This window comes from Cebus imitator, unplaced genomic scaffold (genome assembly GCF_001604975.1).
Source record: "Cebus imitator isolate Cc_AM_T3 unplaced genomic scaffold, Cebus_imitator-1.0 Scaffold15, whole genome shotgun sequence".
Classification (NCBI taxonomy): domain Eukaryota; kingdom Metazoa; phylum Chordata; class Mammalia; order Primates; family Cebidae; genus Cebus; species Cebus imitator.
In genome coordinates, this window is record NW_016107330.1 from 7,762,573 (window position 1) to 7,767,647 (window position 5,075).

The following is a 5,075-nucleotide window of genomic DNA, read 5'->3' on the forward strand; positions in this document are numbered from 1 at the left end:
AGTCGCTGGGATTATAGGCACGTGCCACCATGCCCAGCTAATTTTTTGTATTTTTAGTAGAGACGGGGTTTCACCATGTTGACCAGGATGGTCTCGATCTCTTGACCTCGTGATCCACCCCCCCCTCGGCCTCCCAAAGTGCTGGGATTACAGGCTTGAGCCACCGCGCCCGGCCTCCATGGACTTTATGACCCAGGTGAGGGCACAGATAAAATCTAAGCCAACAGATACTGATTGCAATAAACGCTTTGGAAGAGACAAACTAATTTGCTTACTAAAACTTAAATGATACGAAGGTAAGTTTCAGCCCCATGAAGTCTGAAGGTTTTTCTAGGATAATAGAATAAAAAATGATAGTAAGCGCCCTTGTGGTTCCCACATAATGAATGGCTTGCTAAGGGTACCGCCTAAGTAAGTGCTTTATACAAATGAGCTCGGGTACTCCTTATACCAGTCTTTATAGTTGAGTCTTTTTATCCCCATTTTACAGATGGGCATACGGAGGTCAAGGGGTCACGTGGCTTGCCCAAGGTCTCAGGGCTTGCTAATGAAGCTGGATTCAAACTTGGGTTTGTTTGATCCCGCCCTGCTGTAATTACAGACCTGTAGTGTGTGCTGTTGCGTCTCCATCTCAGCTGGGTGCTGTCAAGGCTGAGTGGCTGGAGGCTTGGGAAAGAGCAACTCAGGAAGGGGCAAATAGGTCACATCCCCTCCTCTGGGGTGAGGCTGCCATCTGAGCTGGCAGCCCATCTGAAAATGGGCTTCTGGCTTCAACCTTGTTTGCAAAGGCAGACTGAGGATGAATGTGGGGGTGAGAGTTTCCTCTCTGAATCCATGCAGCATGCAGCGCCCACCTTGTCACATGGCCTTGACTTCTTACACTGTCAAGGCTTCGGGCGGGTGGCTTAGGAGGTTGGGAGCCAATCAGAGAATCTCCAGCCTGGAATCTGGACTCCCTGCTTCTGGTACCACCTGCTATTGGCAGCCTCCATCCATTTCTCTCCTTGGTTAAGAGCCTGGGTCCTGGAAATTAAAGAACTTAGATGTAAAGACCAGTACTCTCCCTTCATAGCTGTATGACGCGTTGAATTATTTAACCTCTGTTATCCTCAGTTTCTTCATCTTTCATTTTTCATTGTTATTTATTTTATTTTATTGAGACAGAGTCTCGCTCTGTTGTCCAGGCAGGAGTGCAGTGGCGCGATCTTGGCTCACTGCAACCTCTGCCTCCTGGGTTCAAGCAGTTCTCCTGCCTCAGCCTCCCAAGTAGCTGGGACTACAGGCATGCACCACCATGCCTGGCTAATTTTTGTATTTTTAGTAGAGATGGAGTTTCACCATGTTGACCAGGATAATCTCGAACTCCTGACCTCGTGAACCACCCCTACCTTGGCCTCCCAAAGTGCTGGGATTACAGGCATGAGCCACCGTGCCCAGCCCCTCATCTTTCAGATGGGCATGAGATCTGCAGGCTGGGCGTGGTGGCTCATGCCTGTAATCCCAGAACTTGGGGAGGCCAAGTTGGGTGGATCACTTGAGTCCAGGAGTTCCAGCTTGGCCAACATGGTGAAAACCTATCTCTACTAAAAATACAAAAATTAGCCAGGTACAGTGGCAGGCACCTATAATTCCAGGTGGAGGTTGCAGTAAACTGAGATTGAGCCACCACACTGCAGGCTGGGTGACAAAGCGAGAATCTATCTCCAAATTAAATGGGCCAGGCGCCATGGCTCATGTCTGTAATCCCAGCACTTTGGGAGGCCGAAAAGGGTGGATCACCTGATGTTAGGTGTTTGAGACCAGCCTGACCAACATGGAGAAACCCCATCTCTACTAAAAAAATACAAAATTAGCCCGGCGTGGTGGCGCATGCTTGTAATCCCAGCTACTTGGGAGGCTGAGGCAGGAGAATCGCTTGAACCCAGGAGGCAGAAGTTGCAGTGAGCCAAGATAGTGCCATTGCATTCCAACCTGGGCAACAAGAGTGAAACTCTGTCAAAAAAAAAAAAAAAAAAAATCTGCAGCTCAGGCTGCTTGGCAGTAAACCAGATGGCTTATGTAAATGACTGCCCGGTTTCTGGATGATCATACTGCCTCAGTCAAGTGAAATCCTATTCTTCCAGGAACTTGGGGTATTGGCAGCATTTCCTCAATTGACATGGAAAAACAGGGTGTGTGACCTGTAAACATTTTCTCTGTGATTTTGTTCTGACCACAGGAGTGCTTATCCATGTAAGAGACGATTGTCCCTTTATAGTAGTTGAGGTTAGAAGGCTCTGCTTCCTCCAGTGACACACCTGAGCCCTGACATTCCCGGGAATTTTGCTATTGGGAAGCTATTCAGGACCTGGCAACAGCTTTGAATGTGTTCAGTGTTCATGAGTGCATTCATTCTCCAAGGGTGGGCCTGGTGTTTGGAATTAGCAAGAAATCCTTTGGACCCAAGACTGCTAACTTTGGGTGAAGATTTGAGCTGGGACATACTAACGAGGACAAATGGAAACAAAATGCAGGTTACGGGGCGTAGAGAAACGTTTTCAATCATGGAGGGCCGTAGAGCTGCTTTAAGAAGTTTCACAATAAATGTTTGGAGGATGATTCTCACATGGGTCAGGAAAAGAAATTTGGGGTATCAAATTGGAGGCATCAATTTCGGAGGACTGACCTTGGGCAGAGGGTGATGCTCTTCCAGAAACAATTGTCCCCAGATGTCACATGAAAATTCTTTCTTTTTTTTTTTTTGAGACTCTCGCTCTGTTGCCTAGGCTGGAGTGCAGAGGCATGATCTCAGCTTACTGCAACATCCACCTCCTGGGTTCAAACGATTTTCCTGCCTCAGCCTCTCGAGTAGCTGGGATTACAGATGCCCACCACCATGCTCAGCTAATTTTCGTGTTTTTCTTAATAGATATGGGGTTGGTCAGGCTGGTCTTGAACTCCTGACCTCAGGTGATCCACCCACCTTGGCCTCTCAAAGTGCTGGAACTATAGGTGTGAGCCACTGAGACCGGCCCAAAATTCTTTCATTTGCAAGAACAGAGCCCTGCTTGAATGTGCTTAAGCAAAAGAGGGAATGTAGGCCGGGCACAGTGGCTCATTGTTAATCCCAGCACTTTGGGAGGCCGAGGCAGGCTGATGGCTTGAGACCAGGAGTTCGAGAACAGCCTGGCCAGCATGGAGAAACCCCATCTCTACTAAAGATACAAAAATTAGCCGGGCGTGGTGGTACACGCATGTAGTCCCACCTACTTGGGAGGCTGAGGTATGAGAATTGCTTGAACCTGGGAAGCGGAGGTTGCAGTGAGCCGAGATAGCGCCACTACAGTCTAGTCTGGGAAACAGAGTCGGACTCTGTCCAAAAAAAAAAAAAAAAGAGAATATATTAGGAGGATTCAGGGATGTTTTGGAAAACTAGGGAGCTGCCCTGGCCTCGTGAGAGGTAGACTCAGGAACTGGATTGAGTTAGGAACCCAGGCAGTGCCTCTTTTAATTCCTCCCTCTCTCAATTGTAGGAAAATATACATAACATACAATTTTTAATTTTTATTTTTTTGAGCTGGCGTCTCACTCTGTCACCCAGGCTGGAGTGCAGTGGCACTATCTAGCTCACTGCAGCCTTTGCCTCTCGGGTTTAAGCAATTCTTCTGCCTCAGCCTCCCAAGTAGCTGGGATTACAGGTGCCCACCACCACACCCAGCCAATTTTTGTATTTTTAGTAGAGACGGGGTTTTGCCATTTGGCCAGGCTGGTCTTGAACTCCTGACCTCAAGTGATCTGCCAGCCTCGATCTTCCATAGTGCTGGGATTACAGGCATGAGCCACGGCACCCTGCCTGCCAGTTCCAGATTTCTGAGGCAGAGAATGTGATTGTTGAGCGTGCAGGCCATGGGGTGGATCACATTGTATCACTCTGCCTGCTGGGATCCATCCTTGGGAGTGGGACATGGTTCTCAGGAAGGAAACGGGAGCGTTGTTTGCGATTGGGGAACCTCCCCCTCAATAAGAAATGACTTGGGACACCGCTCTATGGAATCACTTCCACTTTGATGAAATCACCTGGGAATTTTCAATCAGAAGATTTAGAAAGATGCTCTTTTCATTTTGCCTTACATACATCTCGTTTTTTTGAGACAGTATTTTGCTCTGTCGCCAGGCTGGAGTGCAGTGGCACCATCTTGGCTCACTGAAACCTCCACTTCTCGGGTTCAAGTGATTCTCCTGTTTCAGCCTCCTGAGTAGCTGGGATTACAGGCATTTGCCACCACACTTGGCTAATTTTTGTATTTTTAGGAGAGACAGGGTTTCACCGTGTTTGCCAGACTGGTCTCGAACTCCTGACCTTAGGTGATCCACCCTCTTTGACCTCCCAAAGTGCTGGGATTACAGGCATGAGATACCGTGGCCGGCATTTTTTTTCCTTTTTGAGACAGAGTTCACTCACGCTGCCACTCAGGCTGGAGTACAGTGGCGTGATCTTGGCTCACTGCAACCTCTGCCTTCTGAGTTCAAGCAATTCTCCTGCTTCAGCCTCCAGAGTAGCTGAAATTACAGGTGTAGGCCACCATGCCTGGATAATTTTTGTATTTTTTTTTTAGTGGAGATTTTCACCATGTTGGCCAGGCTCAAACTCCTGACCTCAGGTGATCCGCCCTCCTTGGCCTCCCAAAGTGCTGGGATTATAGGCGTGAGCCAGCTCTCCCTGCCAGATAGTATTTCTTTTCTTTCTTTCTTTCTTTTTTTTTTTTCTTTTTGAGACAAGGTCTTGCCCTGTCACCCAGGCTGCAGTATAGTGATACAATCATAGCTCACTGCAATCTATGGCTCCTGGGTTCAAGAGATCCTCCCACCTCAGCCTCCCCATTGGACCACCATGCCTGGCGAATTTTTGCACTTTTAGTAGAGACAGGGTTTTGCATGTTGCCCAGGCTGATCTTGAACTTGTGGACCTGAGAGATCTGCCCCTCAGCCAAATGCCGGAATTATAGGTGTGAGCCTCTGCACCTGCCCAGATATTGCTTCTTTTTTTTTTTTTTTTTTTTTTTTTTTTTTTTTTTTTTTTTTTTTTTTTTTTTTTG